This window comes from Podarcis melisellensis (assembly GCF_964234715.1).
Source record: "Podarcis melisellensis genome assembly, chromosome: 11".
Classification (NCBI taxonomy): Eukaryota; Metazoa; Chordata; class Lepidosauria; order Squamata; family Lacertidae; genus Podarcis; species Podarcis melisellensis.
The window spans coordinates 39,350,990-39,369,700 of NC_138543.1; the positions used below are offsets into that span (position 1 = coordinate 39,350,990).

The 18,711-nt window shown below is 43.6% G+C and overlaps 1 protein-coding gene across 2 annotated transcripts in view; it reads left to right on the top strand.

The window, feature by feature from the left end:
- The window catches only part of PDE4D (phosphodiesterase 4D), a 650,804-nt gene that overhangs the window by 1,103 nt on the left and 630,990 nt on the right, over positions 1-18,711 (top strand). The window contains exon 1 of one of the 2 annotated variants that reach the window (XM_081929696.1): positions 10,345-10,447. The exons of the other annotated variant lie outside the window; for it this stretch is intronic. The gene's annotated coding sequence lies outside the window, so the exon portion shown is untranslated. Of the gene's footprint in view, positions 1-10,344; positions 10,448-18,711 lie in introns of those variants that run through there. 2 annotated transcript variants of the gene reach the window in all.

Sequence of the window (18,711 nt, forward strand, 5' to 3'; positions counted from 1 at the left end):
AGGCTCCTGTACATAGTCAAGGTTTCTGCTAGGGTTTTGCATGATACCTGGTTAGGTGAGGGAGGCATTGTGGAGCTTGGGGGATGAGAGCATGGAAAGATTGCGTAGCTCCACTTGCTTTTGTGTATTCCACCCCCCTTTCTGTTACACATCATCTCAATTGCCACGGTCCCATTGGTGAAAGCTGTTGTATTTGGCAAATCCCAGAGCACTTGGCAAATCAGGTTTACTGAACTTTACACAACTGGTTTTGCTGGCTAGTTCCGTGTCAGTTAAACTCCTTTCTTAGATGCACTTCAGCCTTGACCGTTTTTTAGATTCTGTAAACAACTGAAGTAGCTAATGCGTCCAAATAGTACTTATACACATGTCAGTCTCCCCAGAGACGTGGATCTTGTATGTTGCAATACAGGAGCTCAATTACACTAACAGTAACACAATATCGGTTCTTTTACTTCAGCACTGACATTATCCCAAACCTGTGCCATAGATTGTAAAGGGCCTGTGCTCCTGAGAAGGGCCCTTATGCCATGAAATTTTGGGGGTGATGGGCGCCATATTGTGCCAATTCCAGTAGGCCTGACCTTGGTTAGCCTGTTTGATAATTTGACAGTGGTCAAGATGGTTAGCAAACAGCGTTTCTGTGCAAAAGCAGAAGTTAACTTCAGTGAAATGAATACCTGTCCTTGTCATACTGTTTGTGGTGGCAATTGTAGCAAGGCAGGTGTAGTGGGTGGTTGGTTCCTTCCTGGTTTTGAAGCAGGTGGGAGAGGTTTCCCCCCTCCTTTCTAGTCATGCCGAGACGGGGGAACGCTCACGAGGCTTTAACAGCCAATCTGAGTGGGAGCTGGCTTGCGCAGGGGCAGGGCTTTGTGGCAGACCAGAGGGAAAACTTCCAGATGTAAATCGAGTGGTGATGTGCCCTGCTTTACAGAGGACAGTCCTCTAAATGAAATAGTCATCTGTTTGAAGGCCTGTCCAGTCATACGTTGAAAGATAAGGAAGAGCAAAGGTCTTCTAGTTGCTGATTCCTGGATATCAGACCAAGCAGGTGCAAAGGTAACCTGGTTGCAGTCTTCTCTGCTATGCTGAGATATCTATTTAAGTTTAAATTATAGTCTTTTTCTTATTTGTTTTTAGTCTATCCAGATACTCTTAGCTTATGCCAGGCTGGGGGACCTGTGTCCATTCACAGGTTGTTGGACTCCCATCATCCTTGATCAGGTTCAGGCTGCCTGGAGAGCTCAGTTGGTTAGAACATGCTGATGATAATGCCAAGGTTGCAGGTTTGATCACTGTATAAAACAGCTGCCTATTCCTGCATTGCAGGGGGTTGGACTAGATGATCCTCAGAGGGTCCCTTCCAACTCTACAATTCTATGTGTCAATATGATGTTCGGAGTCCAACAATATCTGGCTTAGTGAAAACGGTTTGCTCATGTGTCCTCTTTTTGGGGGTGCCGGGTGATGCACAAGTGGCCGCCCTAGAAGGGCAAGGCTAGTGAAAACCATACCATGGGGGCTCTGTGCTTTGTGCCAATAGGGCTCAAAGGTTTTTGGGATGTCAGAGTGTATGCAAACAATGGGTGTAAAAGGAAGCTTAGTGGAGAAAAGGGCGCTCATTCCTGAGCATCTGAAAGTGCACATAACAAGGTAGGTGCTTCTCATGCTGCAATTGCCCAGTTAATCTTTAGGCTACTGGCAGATGCTGTTTTGTTTCTAACCAGAGCAGTCGCTGCTGTGTTGTTATTTTTATAGCCCTGCTCAATTACTTTTTAACAGCAGCCTGCCACACAGAAAATAAGCAGGTATAGCTTTTCCTAGCATGGAAATAAGTGGTGGAAAAAGCTCCAGCTGCATTGCTAACCATTGGACAGGCTGCTGTTTAAAGCAGAGGAGCAAGACCAGTAAAAATAATGGCACAAGCCATTGAGGAGTGGGGGGGGGGGCAGGGGAAGGGTCTGGCAGAAGGGAAAACACTTCAGGAAGTGATTGAAGAGAAGCATCAACCATGTTGCAGGTACGCAGGGAGTGCTTTAAACCACTTTAGAGTGGAGACTTTTGCAAACTTTTTAGGACATAAGGACCACTGGGGGGGAAAAAGAGCATAGTTAAGCTTGTGCTGTAAGGATACCCATCCCATCTCTGTAATGCTGTCCCACTTTTGCCTTGTAGTGGGGACCCTGTGAAGTCACCTTTGTCATAAAAACCCTGGATGAAATGCAGTCCAGAACCACAGTTGCAATTCTGATTCCACCTCATTGTGCAAGGGTACTGTATTTTTCGGTGTATAAGACAATATTTTTTCCATAGAAATAATAGGCAAAAATTGTGGGTCATCGTATACACGGATAGCAGAGGGGGGACGGGAGATTGGTCGCAGCAGCCAGCAGGAGATTGGCAGCGATGATCGGGCGTGTGATTGGTTGCTGCGGCAAGGCCTACTGATGATTGGCTGCGGCTGCGGCAATTGGACGTTGATTTATGGCAGCGGCGAGCCGTGCATGCAATCGGCTGTTTTTGCGTCAAGTGGGCAGGTGGGCTTTTGGTGGCGAACGTGCAGACGGTTGGTGGCCGTGGCGATGCGTGCGATTTGCAGTGGTGGGCAGGCTGTAGAGCGATTGGTGGCAGTGACCCCCCCAAAAAAGCTCAACAACTCTGGGCAATCTCCATCCCCCCCAAAAAAAAGCTGAACAACTTTAGGCAACCCCCCCCCCCACATTTTTTTGTTGCGGTCCCCAAAAATAGGGGTCGTCTTATACATGGGGGCGTGTTATACACGGAAAAATACAGTAATTCCTCAGCTGCACAAAACAGCTAGCTCTCAGTTTACATCCATCCCTTGTAGTATGTGCTAGCACCACCAACCCACCATGGACTGGGACCTTTGCAGGATCAGACTGTCCTTGTGGTCTCAGCAGCATTAAAAAAGCACAGAGAGAAAGTTTATGCTCTGTTGGCATTTTGTGTTTCTGTTTCGGAACCGACAGCAGGCAAATCTGGATGCTTGCATGGAAAACGAACAATCCGTATACCTGGGTCCAATCCCCAAATCGTATCTTGTAAAGCACAGCTGGTATCCTCACTGTCGTCAGCGTTAGAGCTCCCTCGGCCAGCATTTGGCACCAGGCTGCTAGTCATGCGGAGGGGGAAACCTCTCTGGTGCTTCCTTGTGCTCGCAGCGCAAATCCCTACTCACCATTGCATTTCTGTTGTAGTATTCAGATTCTTCTGCATTTGACATTACTCTAGCCTTCATCAACCTGCTGCCCTGGCCATGGTGGCTGGGAATTATGGGAACTGGTGTCCAAAACGTCAGGATGGTATTAGGTTGGTGAAGGCTGCTCAAGCCATGACATGTCTTGATTCCTCACATACTTTCCTTCCTTCTGTTTTGTGTGTGGAGAGAAGAGTTCTGGCAATCATAAAGATCTTTTATGTCCTTCAAGCATCTGGCAAAACAGCAGGCTAAATTATTAAGCCTTCTTCACAGCTATTTAACAGCAGTGCATTTCTGCTTCAAGTCCTTTAATGTGGAATTTTTGCTTACAGACACTGTGGGGAAACATTTCCAAGCTTGTCATATATTCAAGAATATCCAATATTTAAACTTGAACGTATTTTGCATAGGGGAAATTGGTGGACTTCAAATGATTCCTGTGTGGTACTGGATCGTATATGCAATTCTGGGCTGATCTGTGGGCTAATTGTGTAAACCTCTGATGTATTGGCTTCCTGCTGTATCAAATGGACATAAAATTAATTACAATTGAATATTTTGAGACCTTGTATGGCAAACTCAGCAGAAATACAAGGCTAGCATCTGATGGATACTGAGGGATCTTTCTATTTCAGTTTCACATCTGCTCAGTCATAGGTCTGTTCCACCCTGGGTTTTATTGTGTTGGTTTTTTTAAAAGTATGGAAAATTCATACTTAAATTCTCCTAACAATAAGCTTTCTCATTGTAATTGAATTTTGTGGTGCAGTTTCAGAGAAGTGTGTAATCCAATTTATAGCTGCATTCTGATCTGCATATAAGTCACAGGTTGGTGAATTAATAAGGTTTAAAATGTAGCTGAAACAAATTTCTGATTTGTCCCTACAAATGTTTAGAAAAGCTCATGCCACAATATGTGTGCCTGCAGCACACCACAGCAGCCAGTGTATGAATCTGTCTTATACTAGGCCAGAGCGTTTGCCCATGTAGACTAGTACTGTCCACTCAGGCTGGCAGCAGCTCGCCAGATCTCTCCCAGTCCAACAGTTGAGCATTGTTCCTTCAAAACATGTGCTCTGCCGTCCAATTTATTGTGGTTTTTTTGGGGGGGAGTGTGTGTGTGTGTTGTGTGTGTGTATGTCTGTATGTCAGCCTTATAAGGAACACATCTCTAAACTTCTAAATCATTCAACTATGTGAGTGGAAGCTCCTTATGAGGGTCTTTCATGCCTCTATGCTAGAGTCATTTTAAAACATATTCCCAGATGATTGTGACCTGTTCACAGTTAAATGGCCCCATGCTTCTTGGAAAACACCTAAAGCCTTTGTGGGGAACCTTTGGCTCTCCAGACATTGCTGAACTAACAACAACTTTATTATTTATACCCTATCCATCTGGCTAGGTTGCCCCGGCCACTCTAAGATGTCCATCTCCCCTGGCCACTGGCCATGCTTGCTGAGGCTGCTGGGAGTTGTAGTCCAGCAACACTGAGAAAAAAATCAAATAGGCATCTCCCCGCCACACACCAAAAAAGCTTTCCTGGATGCAAACTGATAGTGATTTAACAATCCCCAGGTAATGGGGACAGTTTGACTATGCAGTGGTACCTCAGGTTAAGTACTTAATTCGTTCCAGAGGTCCGTTCTTAACCTGAAACTGTTCTTAACCTGAAGCACCACTTTAGCTAATGGGGCCTCCCGCTGCTGCCGCAGCACGATTTCTGTTCTTATCCTGAAGCAAAGTTCTTAACCTGAAGCACTATTTCTGGGTTAGCGGAGTCTGTAACCTGAAGTGTATGTAACCCGAGGTACCACTGTACATGTATTAGGTCACATCCACACCATATGCTTAAAACATATTTATACCCATCACGGCTCCCCCCAAAGAATCCTGGGAACTGTAGTTTACCCATCACAGTGCTTTGATCTTTAATGGCTTCGTGGGAAGGTCAGGGAACCTTACTGGGACATATTTGATAATTTCACCCTGAACTGTAATTCCTCAGCTCTGCGTCTGCTACTGAATCTGTACTGTGACCTGCCTGAATAAAGATCTCTTTCTTACTTAAGAGCCTCAGTTTGTTTAAAAGCCTTCTGTGTTTAAAAGTTAAAAAAGATAAATTTAACTTAGCAATCTTACCAAGGAGTTCCCTCTGTCCGCAGTTTGCTGACCAGATCCACATCTCTCGTGGAGAACCTGCCGGCTAGCCTGAAGAACAGCCCCACCTGGGACAAAGTTGTTGCGTTGCCAAGATCAATTGGGAGCAGCCCCCTTGGAAGAAAGAAGGGTCGTGCTATATTTTCCCTTCTGTTTTCCTGGAATAGATGCTAAACTAACTGGCCTATAATTTCATGGTTCCCCCTGGATCTCTTACCAATAATTATTTCAGTACTATCATTTAGTGTTTAAGATGCTTCCTGCTTGGATGATTGGAAAGGAAATAAAAACCAATGAAATGCAATAAATCTATTTTTGCTATAGTATCAGCCCCTCCTCCCCAAAGCCCTCCATTTTGCCTATTGTGAAGCATGCTGGTAACATTTTGTCTTGTACACTTCCTGGGGATGATGATGATGATGGTGATGATGATTATTATAAAGGTGCATACACACCTTTGCAGTGTGTGCATGCCTAGAATGGGGAAAAGTGAGAGAGAGGTTCAATCTCCCACATCATGAATACATTCTGTCAACTTGTGTGGATGGCAAGTGGAGGAATAGCCATTAATATTAAGACTGAAAAATGTGTGGAGGTTAATGTGCCAATTGCACCCACAGGAAAATTGAATCTGTGTGGCCCATCTGTATGAAGCCCCCATCTGGAAGCACCCTAAATTAACAAAGGGCATTGTTAAGTAAGACTCAACTGCCAGTTCCTTCGGTTTCTACACGTTGAATGTTGTGCGAGGGAATCATCTCTTTCTTTGCCTCAGGCAGCAAAATGTCTTGGGCTGGTCCTGCTAAAATGTAAAATTGGGGCTGCACCTATTTTCATGTTTAGTTGGAAGTAACTCCCAATAAGATCCATGTCACTTAGTAGAACAGTAAGGTGAATTGATATTGACATTGGAAGATACAGATTCTCAGCCTCTAAAGAGTTGGGTGTTTGACATGGGAAAGGATGAGACAGAGGGATGATTCATACAATTTAACTGACATATTTCAAAGATGGTTTAAGTTCTCATAATGTCTTTGTACCTGATGAAAACGGAACCTGGAGATTCAGATTCACCATGTAATGTGGCCCCTTGATCATTGTATAGAGTAGCATCTTCCTGTTGCCTGGTGGGCAACTTAGGGAAATTCGTTTTCCATCCACTATACTTTGGCAATGCTTGGTAGACCAATTAAGTTTCTCACAATCTGAAACGGAGTACAGCATATGTTTCCACTGTTTGTACTGCTGGAGAATGATTACACTTCAAGATAGAGCAGAGCACAATCTTTATTGGTGATCCACACAGGAAGTTATCAGACCATTGGATCAACTAGTGGTTTGTTTCTTTGTTTTTGCCAGCACTGACCAGTAATGACTCTTCAGGGTTTCAGACAGGAGTTTATCCCATCTCTACTGGAGATGCCAAGGATTGAACTTTGTACTTTATGCATGCATAGTATGTGCTGTTCTACTTATATTTCAGGCTGTTCATCCTGCCCCTGTCCCCCTGCATTGAGCAAATTTTAACTTATAGGGATGCGGAGAGATACAGAATTTGTGATGTTCAAACCCCTATAGTTAATCAGGATCTCCTGTACCCAGATGTTCACAACAGATTAGTCTCTCTAATGGAAGTGTGCATCCTCTAATCATCCAGATTACAGGCATGACTCAAACAGAAGCAAGAAGAGTGTGTTATATGAAAGGTGCCTGTAGGACAAGGAATTAATTTAACAAGGGAGCCCAGATGGCTCAGACAGTGTGCTACAGAAGGGCAGAGATTTTTGGAAATGCAAAAGATGAAAAACTGCTAATCTATAGGTACCTGGGCAGCCAGAAGATATGGACATTATAAGTTTATTTTAAAAGCCTGTGTTTGCAAAGATGTAAGCATGCCTTCAAAATCAAACAGTGGTGGCTTGGGAGGTGGTCCAACTGGCTTTTCTGCAGCTTTCACAAGGAACATTTGTCCACAAGCAAGACGTCGTTGCTTCTCTGAAAGGTTATGATTCTAAGCTATTTGTGCCAATGCTAACATTCCTTTTATGTCAGTAGAATGCCACGTTTTTGAAACATTGCCCTGATGTAGATGTTGGGATATTCCATCCTTCCTGTCTCGTTTGGTGCCAGGGCAGTGAGTTATAGATGGCATTTGTACAAGCGAATCATTTGTGGGGCTTGGGTGAAATTGGATCTTTTATTGACTGAACATCTAATATTGAGCTTTGGTACTTTTTTTTTTTTTTTTGTACAAACTGAAGGTTGGGAGAAACATATGACCAGGGCTTTTTTCAGCCAGAACTTCCAGCACCTCTCAGGTGGGTGCCATTGCCATTATAAGAGAACAAGGGAGGCATTCATGGTGACTTCTGGCACCTCTTTTTCTAGAAAAATAGCACTGCATATGACTGACTCCTGCTCCAAGACAGTCCTCCTCTGAGAAAACTAACATGTCAGGAGGAAGGCTAAGTAAAAACATTTCATAAGTGCAGGAAGTTCTATAATAATTCAGACCCTCCCAGAAGACACTGATTATCTGGATCCACATCAGTCCAATTTCAGTTTCTGATTTGGCATTAACCTGCTTTGGGTTGGTCACGCTGATAGATGGCTCCCACTGGGAGGACAGTGGGGTGAAGAAGCCTACTGATTCCTGGACCTCTGAGAAGCTTTTAAAACCATCAGACATGATCTGGGGAACTTGGCTATGGTGGTGATTTAGTTGCTGCTGCATTGCTTTTTAGATATTTGTTGTTTTATTGGTCCTCTTAAGCCACCTTGAGCTTCCTGGGAATGGTGGAGTTTCTATTTCTTAAGCAAAATGGGAAACAGTTAAGCTGAGCAGTTTCTACATCTGTAATCTGAAGTGGATAAGTAGCTTTACCACAGGGATGGGAAAACCTGTGGGCCTCCAGATATTGTTCAACTCCATCAGCCCCAGCTAGCATGATGATGGGATGATGGGAGTTGCCGTTCAGCATCATTTGGAAGGCTGCTGGTTCTCCATTCTTGCTTTACCACACCAGGCACCATTTTAGTAGGCTAGCTTGGGTATTCTGCTCTTCTGTGTTTAAAATGAATGGTGATTGAATGAAATGAATGGGAAATGGAACCTACATAAGAGAATGAGTGTTGTCAGGATAGGAACTGGGCTCTCTGAGGCCACACTGCACTTGTTTCTACATGCTCAGTTCTTGTCTAGGCTGAATTTAATTGGGCTTGCCATTGATTTACCCCAGAACCTGTCATCACTGCAAAGATTCAGTCTTGGGATATGCAGACATTACTGGTCATTCTCAGCTTTGGTCTGCCTTACCTTCTCTCTGCAACTGTTGGCTACTTATGTTTTTGCTTCCTTTGTGATTTCCCCTCTCTTCCATTTCTTGTACATGACTTTCTTAAATCTCAGTTCATCTGTAAGCTTCTTGTGCAACCACACCAGTTTCTTTAGATGCCCCCCACTTGTTGGAATGATCTGCCTTTGGGGCTTCATTATTTCACCTTTAAGAAACATCCATCCTTCTTGGACTTCCTTCTCTTTGAGTATTTCTGACCATGGGATCTCACCCAATAGTTCTTCAGCTTTTTGAAACCAGCCTTCTTAAAGTCCAGACTACTCTTCCTTACCTCTGTAACATGAAACCCAAGAGCACACAATCACTTCCTCCCGTGGTTCGCAGTACTTCCACTTCCACTTGAGGGGCATGGGTGGTGCTGTGGTCTAACCCAGTGAGCCTCTTGGGCTTGCCAATCAGAAGGTAGGTGGTTTGACTCCACGCAATGGGGTGAGCTCCCATTGCTCTGCACCAGCTCCTGCCAACCTAGTAGTACAAAAGCATGCCAGTGCAAGTAGATAAATAGATACTGCTGCAGCGGGAAGGTAAACAGCATTTCTATGAGCTCGGGTTTCTGTCATGGTGTTCTGTTGCGCCAGAAGTCATGCTGGCCACATGACTCGGGCAGCTGTCTGTGGACAAACGCTGGCTCCCTCAGCCTGAAAGTGAGATGAGCACCACAACCCCATAGTTGCCTTTGACTGGACTTAACCTTGACTGGCCTTAATCTTACCTTTTACCTTTACTTCATCAATCAGTTGCCCCCTTTTGGTGAGGACCAGGTCCAAGATAGATGACCTTCTTGTTGCTTCTTCCACTTTCTGGGAAATGAAATTGTCACTGAGGCACTGGAGGAATTTGTTGGAATTTACATTTTTGGCAGAGTTTGAGTTCCAGCAGATATTGGGGTAGTTGAAGCCTCCCATAACTACTATATCTCTCCTTTTTTGAATATTTGGTAATCTGCCGTAGGAAGGCATCATCAAGGTTGAGCCGGAGCCTTCTGTGAAAATTAATAATTAAACCATCCTCCTCTTCACAGAATTTAGATTTGACCATCTTCTTCCTGGAAACAAGGGTGCTGAAAAGAGCAGATAAAAGAATGTGATAATGTGTGTGTGTGTGTGTGTGTGCGTGTTTTAAAATGGCCAGCAGTACGGCAATTCAGCAAAAAATGGATGCTTTGGCTGTTTCTTCTGTGAGTAACAGCACACAAAAGGGGAGAGCTGAATATTTGTGGTGGGCTGGAGGAAGGTGAGGAGAGAAGAGTCCTGCTGTGATCCTTCCTTGCATATGTGATTCAAATTAAATCCAGAGCTCAGATTTCCAGCTGTTTTGTTACATGGAAGCAGATCACCTGTTACTCTGTTTTAAAAAGGGAGAATGGGAGAGACTGCTTCCCTCCCCCACCAGACTCCTGTCACAGAAAGCAATTCCATCCTAAGCAGCTTAGCGTGTGGGATATCGTCTCTTTTTTATTGTTCTGTTGCAGTGCTTTCTGCCCTTCAGAGCCAGTTAGACTTGTTAGGGAGAAGCCAACCGATTGGCTGATTAAATGAGCTCCGTTTCATAAATTACAGTTCGGCATGCACTAGCACGCGTCTTGGGGCTGCCGTAATCCCAGGGGCCCGTCTGTTCCTGACTCCATGCCTGTCGGTTCTGCATCGTACATGATGTTGCACTGGAATTTCCTGTCGTAAGAAAAGCTGGCTGTTGCATCTCCAGGACGACTCTGTGAGTAACTCTGATTTCTTAAACCCTTGCGTTAATTGCACACTTTAAGCAAGAGCTCCTGTAATTGGGCAATGCCACATTAGCATAAGGGACAATTTTAGTGGCTGAGGGACTGTGTTGCCTCTGAATTAACTTTGCGCTTCTCAGTCCCTAGAGAGTTAAGTCTATCTACTATGTGCAGTTGAACTGCAATCCACAGCTGTATTTATTTTGGAAATGGTGCCGTGTTTGACTCTATGTCTGTGCTCTCTTTCACTTATTAGAAAGGGATGAGATTGCAATATTTGTGACTTTTCCATGCCGATGCTGCTTTGGATCGAAGACACATAAAGTATGTGTTAGGAAGGAACTGTATTTTCTTTTTCTTTATGAGTGCTCAATGAGATTACTGTGGAGAGGGTTCCAGACACCGAATGATTTTTTAAAAGCCACAATAAACACCCCCCTCCCAAGTTTCTTCTTTTAAATATATAGTCTTTACCAGCTAATGGCGAAGCCTTAAGCAACTTTTTTTTTATTGAAACACTACTTTGTGCTCACCCCTTTTTACAGAAAACCAAATGCCACAAGCACTTAAGAATTTGAGCTGCAATTTTATGTGCTCTTCCTTGTGGCTAAGTTCTGTTGAACTTACTTCTGAGGAGCAGACTGCAAGAAATAGTACTTCGGGTTAAGAATTTTGCTTCAGGATGAGAACAGAAATTGTGTGGCGGTGGCGGCCCCATTAGCTAAAGTGGTACTTCAGGTTAAGAACAGTTTCAAGTTAAGAACAAACCTCCAGAAGGAATTAAGTTCTTAACCCAAGGTACCACTGTAGAACCAATTATTTCATTGTAAACCCACAGGTGAGGCCATGCCTCTTAACTTCTGTATGACACCTAGTATAGTGATCAGCCTGATTTTAAGTAATAAATTAGGAGGAGGAACTTAAAATAATAATTATTCAAAAACCATGGAAACTGCTGTTTGGGATTTTCAGTATATGTCTGAAGTTGCAATCATGTTTACTAGGTAGTAAGTCTAACAGAATACAATGGGGCTCACTTCTTTATAAACCATGCTTAAGAGTGTCCTGCACTTTAATGAAAGCATCCCATAGATTCCTGTAATGGCTTTTGCATATTGCCAGGTGCTGCAGAGATTTTAAAACACTGCAGCAGGCATTTGGCTTCCCTTCTAAACAGTAGAACAGAAAGTGGTCTGGGGTTGTTGTTTTTTGTTGTTGTTGGCTAGGCATGGACAAACTGGGCAATTTCAGTTCTCTAAAGTATTTGGAGGCTGCGTCTTGGTTCACGTGTTCATTCGAGAAGTGCAAACCTGGTAGTTTTTCATTAAAATGCAAACAAAATCAATTTTGTCCTCCATCTCTACTTGTGGCAAATATAGTTGGGCTATGCTATTATTGCAGTTATTCTTTTACGGAATTTTGTATGGAAACCACCAGTGTGTCATGTTCTCACAACCATTAGTGTCCAAGAGAAACCAATATTCATAATGCTTTCTAGGAATTTTTAAAACAGGGAATGTGTCTGTTTGTGTTGCAACTGTGGAACTTTCTTTTAGCATAGATTAGAGTCCGGGCAGTTTCTTGATTAGTGATTCTCTCCCTTTCCACAAACACCTCCCCCAGTGCATTGGTGGAACAGAAAATGTAGCCTGCAACTTGAATTCCTGTGTTCCCAGGTTAGGAGATATATCTACTTAAGTCCTTCTGCTTTGATGACTGTAAATGGTTGAAAAAGTTTTAGTTCTCTCTTTGCATTTCAAGAGTCCGTAATCGAGTAAGATTTGTGCTAAATGCTTTTGACCCTTCGGACGAACATCATTTCCTGGTATGATGCGTTGCTCGCACTGCTTTGTATTTCCTTTGCACATTTTTTGCTGTCCAAAATGTTACATTTAATCCTCCGCTTCCAAGGGACAGATGCACGGGGCAGTTTTCAGCACAAATGTATCAGAAGGGGAGGGAGAGGGCGGCAGACGTAACCCAGTTTTTATTAGATGGGTTACAATATATACAAACTATTCTGCATGCCTTCAAGATAGCTAATGCAGCCGTTTATGAAGCTACGCCTGTAACTCTGTCATTAGAAAGTTTGCAATGGCAGTGAAACGAGCTTTGCAGATAGATGCTATCAGCATGTGCTGTGAATCAGCCAAGCCTGCCCCATGATTGATGCTTTGGGGGCTTATCTAGATCATTGGATCATAGCATCGTGCCTTTTGCATTTTACCCTTTCTAGGAAATTTATTTATTTATTGAATTTCTGTCCCGCTCTTTCTCCCAAAGGAGCCCAGCGTAGCAAACTGGTGGAAAATGCTATTCAAAACATGCTTAGAACATTTTAAAAGGATTTTTAAAAATCCGAAAACATTTAAAGGCATTAAGAACACCTAAAAACATGTCAAATAATTGCATCACAGTTAATAAATTTAAGATAGCCGGGAACAGTCTCTTTCAGCCACCTAAATACCTAGGTGAACAGGAATGTTTCTTCCTAAAAATTAGTGAGGGAAACAGACCTTTTCCCACCAGGGAGGACATTCCACAAACAGGGAACCATCCCTGAGAAAGTCCTGTCACCTGTCAGTGCAACCCAGGTAGCTCCTGGCAGTGGCACCCTGCCCAGAACAGGTTGTTCACTTAATTCCCTCCAGCCAGGGCACCGCCATCATATCAAGATTCAGCCTTATTGGCTATATCCAGTCCTTCACTGCTTCCAGACATTGGACCAACACCTGCACGGTCTCTCCTGAGTCAGATGGAATGGAGAGATAGAGCTGTGTGTCATCAGTATACTGACAACATGGCTTCCCCCAAAAAATCTTGGGCAGTGCTGGACAACACCATGCTCCAGATCCCTGGACGACAGCTCCCATGGTTTCACATAGATGTTGAATAGCAGAGGAGACAGAAGGGATGCCTGTGGGACCCCCACAACTCAACCACATGTTTGAGCAATATTCACCTAGTGCTGTTTTCTAGTAATGGCCTCATAGGTAAGAGCAGAGCCACCACAATACAGTGCCTTCAACTTCCTTAGTTGCTATCCTGATTAGACATCTTCAAATAGAACCAGATAAAGCAATGAATATACCTTTGTTTTTCCCCAGAGTTTCTTAGGAAAGTGGGATTGGTTGTGGCTCTGAGAATTGTCAGGTACCCCCTGACAACTTTCAGGGCCCTTAAGAAACTAAACTGCCCAAGATTTTTTTGGGGGAAGCCATGGCTGATTAAAGTAGAATAATGCTGTTTAGTGCGGGTGGGACCCAGAAGAAAAAAACTGGCCCCATAAAGCTCTGTTGGAGCTTCTAAATGTTCAAAGAAGTAGGGAATGCAAAACCACGCTTTGGTTCATTCATGGTATCTCTTTCGTGATTTGAACTTTGTTGCATACATAGCTATGGTTTGGGCTATGTACTGTGTATCCACATCTGGACTGCCAACTGCAGAGGCCTTTTGGGATACTAGACTAGATAATTAGGCTTGGATAAATGAGATTCTTTTTAAAAAGCATCTCTAGTGTCTCTCTTCAAGGCAAAGTAGAAAATCTAATGCTTTTTCCATCATTAGCATGTTTAGGGTCATGTTCGCAGCACTTATAAACATTGGCAATGTGAGTGTGACACTTTACTGGTTAGAAAATAGATACTTGGACAGAGACTGTTTTGGAAAGTTTTTGCAGGGAATGTTTCTGGTCACACAGACACTGAAATCTATCTTTCATTGCTACAGTGCTTCCTATTCAACCTGTTGAACCATTTTGCAACCTCTTCCCCAAGCAGTTATTGCTAGCCTGCCACAGAAACAATTCTTGTTCACAGAGGTGGAGTTAGCTTAAGGTTACCAGATTTTTTTAAAAAAAAGAGAGAGAGAAAAAGTTATTATTTTTTTTTAAAAAAGAAGTAACATCTTCTCTTCTGTGGTCTCCTCTGTTGCATGGCCTTCCTCTGGGCCCCAGCCTTCTCTCTTGGAGTGCTAGCTGCCATGGAGTAGGCTCAGGTCGGGCCTGGGCTCGGCCACATGTCCTTGTCCTCCCGGTGCTCTCCTACCTCCCCTCATAGGTGGCAGCGGCAAGGTCAGGGCTCCCCTCTTTTCTCTCCTTCCTTCTCCTTCTCCCTGCGTTGGCTCCAGGGTTCTCCTGGCCCCAGAGCACCGCTGGGCAGTCGGCTGGGTGGCCAGGTGCTCTCGCTCCTGGCTCGATTTGGGTCAGGGGGCGGGGGTCAAAGGTTCCCCCAGTTGGCATGCTGGGCATCCCTGTTCCCCCCTCAGCAATGGCAGCGGCAGTCTCAGCAGCCCGGAGCCAGCCTGGTAGTGTAGTTGGCTCTGGCTGGCTTCAGGAGTTGCCTGCTTCCGTGGCGCCCGCCATTTTGCCTCGCTGGGAGTCCCCATATAATGTGTCTTGTGCCGTTGAACCAGTCACGCAACATTCATTCCCTACTAATAAATCTGCAACACTTAAAATAAAAATCTGGGGACGTTAAAATGAAATCCAGGGACATCCTGGGGATGTATTTTCTCCGGGGATAGATTTTTAAATCCAGGGACTCTCCCCAGGAAATGGGGACATCTAGTAACCATAAGCTAGCTGCTCTGGCATCCAGAGTGGCGCACATGCTGTGCACTGGTGGGGGCTTGGCGAGACTGCTAGGGGAGCGCCGCCCACAGTAAGCATCCCAGGGGGTGGCACAGCAATGTCACCCCCCTCAGGGATGACACCCGGGGAAGGCTTCACCTACTGCACCCCCTTTCTTTGCCAGTGCTTGTTTAAACAGGTATAGGAATAAATTATACTTTTTGGGGGGTATGCAGTCATTGGAAGTTTGCTTCTTGGACTTGGTCTCAAATGGGGATTCTAGGCATTGCTCTGGATCCGGCTTCCTCAACCTCGGCCCTCCAGATGTTTTGAGACTACAATTCCCATCATCTCTGACCAGTGGCCCTGCTAGCTAGGGATCATGGGAGTTGTAGGCCAAAAAACATCTGGAGGGCCGAGATGGAGGAAGCCTACTCTGGATGAACTGGAGGAGTGAAAGGCATATGGGTGCCTGCATTGCTTATTACATGCCTCTTGGTGGGTTTGAGGATTGTACTCAACGCTTTGGGCAAAGCTAACTATTTGCCCTGTTGCTTGCTCTGCTGTTCCAGGCTTTCCACCTGTGGTGACAGGCTCTGATGATGGTCCATCTTAATAGAATGCAGTGTATGCAATGTCTTAGGTTTGCAGGCATAACATCTCTGCAATTGTCACATGACCCCTGCCGTTTTTCAGCTATGGTATCCCGCCTGTGTGATGCTCCCCCAAGTGCCAAATTTGGTGCACATTTTTTATTCAAGGTAAATAACTTTTTATTTGTGTAGGCCTCCGGCCTTCTAGCATGTGCCACCGAAGCTGGTTTTAACCAGAAATCAGTACTTTATTTTTACTGTTTTTGTTGCTCAGATATATTTCTGTTGAGTCAATAGAATGCACTGCTGTTTCCACTTTGATTAATTTACCTAAAACATTTTTTTATTAAAAAATAAAATAAAGCATTTTAATTCTACCCTTTGGCTGAAAAAGATTTCCAGAGTGGTTTACAGATCACCAGATAGTTCCTGGCATCAGCCTTGCCATCTGAAAGGCCCAACACAAAAGGAAAAAGGGACTGAAAGTTTCTGTATTTGATATCTGATCTGGAAGTTTTATTAAGCTGGAGGGTTGTTTATAAATGTATTACAAACTCTATAGTGCGGGTAAAGCAAAATCCTATGAAATACTATCCTGTAAACCAACACTTGGTTTGAAATAAAGGCTTGAGGTATGTATATCTGCCTTAAGAGTTTCCACGTAGGCCTGCTTTTTATCTGGAGAAAATTCAGCGTCATTTGCTTCAAATGAGCTCAGCGATCTCTTTCTCTTGAATCCTCTTTCATCTCTTTGCAGCTTAACGCTTTCTTTGAAAAACACACACACACACACACACACACACATTAATCACAAATGTATCTGCTTTTTTGTTTATCTCTTTCTGCTTTGGGGAGTATACTTTCTCAGGACAATCTCTTCTCTGCCAGAAAAATAGCTGGCTGTATTTTCCCTGCTTTGATATAAACAATTTATTGTATAAAGAAAATGTTTTGTCATATTTCATGATATAGTGCTATTAAAGCTATTTCTGGATCTATCCAAAGCCGTCTTGGAGAAACACAAGGCTCTTGTTTTGAAACTTTCACTTTGGCTGCAATTAGGTATCCCATGCTATGATGAAGACAGCCATTGTGGTTGTGGTGTTAGCGTGGTGACAACAGTCTGGGTTTCAATCCTCACTTAGCCACAAAGCTCATTGCATGACTCTGAGGTATCATAATCTCTCAGCCTCACAGGGTAATTGTGAGGATAAAATGGCGGGGAGGTGGTAGAGGGAAACCTTTGTTGTTGTTTCCAATCTCCTTGGAAGAAGGGCAGGGATAAAAATGTAATAAACAATACCAATATGTAAGCAGCTTGCAGTGATTAATTTCCAACACACCACAGCTCAGACTTATTAGAAGCCCCTGAAATACAGTGGTACCTCGGGTTAAGAACTTAATTCGTTCTGGAGGTCCGTTCTTAACCTGAAACTGTTCTTAAACTGAAGCACCACTTTAGCTAATGGGGCCTCCCACTGCCACCATGCCACCGCCACACAATGTCTGTTCTCATCCTGAAGCAAAGTTCTTAACCCGAGGTACTATTTTTGGGTTAGTGGAGTCTGTAACCTGAAGTGTCTGTAACCGAGTTACCACTGTAATTGCCTCCTTCACACATAACACTAAGTCAAACCCATGGCTTATTGTGAAAGAACAAGTAGGCTGGTGCACACTGAGAAAATTGTGGCTGATTTTCTCCTTTCACTCAATTCTGTTGCGATGCTGCCAGGATATGAGCCATGATTTGGCTCAGTATTGCATCAGAACCTGGGCTCATGGGTTATCTCCCAAAGCCCTAAGTGGCTGTGGCCTTGTATACCTGAAGGCGTGTCACCGCATCGTTCAGCCCAGACACTGAGGTCCAGCTCTGAGGGCCTTCTGATGGTTCCCTCGCTTCGAGAAGTGAAGTTACAGGTGTGAGAGGAGCTTAGCAGGCACACCAAGCCATCGTTTGGTTTTGTGTTACCTGCAGGCCAGGCCAATGTGTGTTGCAGTGCTTTGAATGCTAGAAATGTACAACATGGATACTGTTTTCCCACAGGTTTTGTGGAAGCCTTTGCACAAATAACTATATGCATGAGGGCTTCTAGGCTACAGTGCTATATTTGCACATGCAGGATCAGGGATGAGGCTGATCAGTGTGGCTATGCTCATTGATCACATATTGATAAACTTGGGAGCTGTAATGCTATAATATTTCCCGTTATCAGTTCTAGTTGTATAATAATAGTACTGAGATAGAAAAGTGTTCCCTGTTAAAAGTCCTGCAGGTGGACTGGTATCTAGTGGGGTCTGATTTGGGTCTGTGTTGGCCAGTTCAGATTTCCTCTCTGTCAGATTTCTTTTCTATGATTCTGTTTTGGATTGCTTTTTCTGCCATGCCACTTCACTGAGGAAATTATGAACTTGATGCAGTGCGGGGGAAAATTGAAGGATTTTGTCTCTCACAATCTCTTTGGTGGTACCATACCTTGCAAATACAGTTTTGCATTGTTTGATTACTGATTTAATTGTAGTGTCCTCAGGCTAACGTACTAATCTAATCAAGTAAATTTTTCTTAAAAATTCAAGTAATCCTGTTTCCCAGCTTCTGCCAAGACCTGTTTTAGAATTTAATGGGTCTCTTTTTATTTTTAAATTTTGAAGCTATGGCCATCTTTGATACAGAACTATCTCTTGTGTCTGTTTGCAGGTTTAACATTAACCATGAATTAATTAATTAACACACGGTAATCTTCATAAAGAAAAATTATGCAATTTGCCATAGTTACAGTCACTTTTGGGAAAGCCCAGATAAATCCTTTCAATTGATATTCAGGAGGAAAGGGCCATGGGATTTTGGAAATTGGCCTTTTCAACTTTGCTGTCTTGTTAAACTTAAATTGTTTTAAAACCAAAAAATGAATACCCAGTGCAAAGTGTACATATGTCACTTAGAGCTAGTAGTTTCGTGCCAAGTAGGTGGGCACCTTGTTGGCAGAGAAAGTTCCCATGCAGTTTGTTTTGCAGCAAATACTATGTTATGCTAAAATGTACATGGTTATTTATGTAATTTACCTAACTTATGAATTTAACATGTTTAAAGATGTAA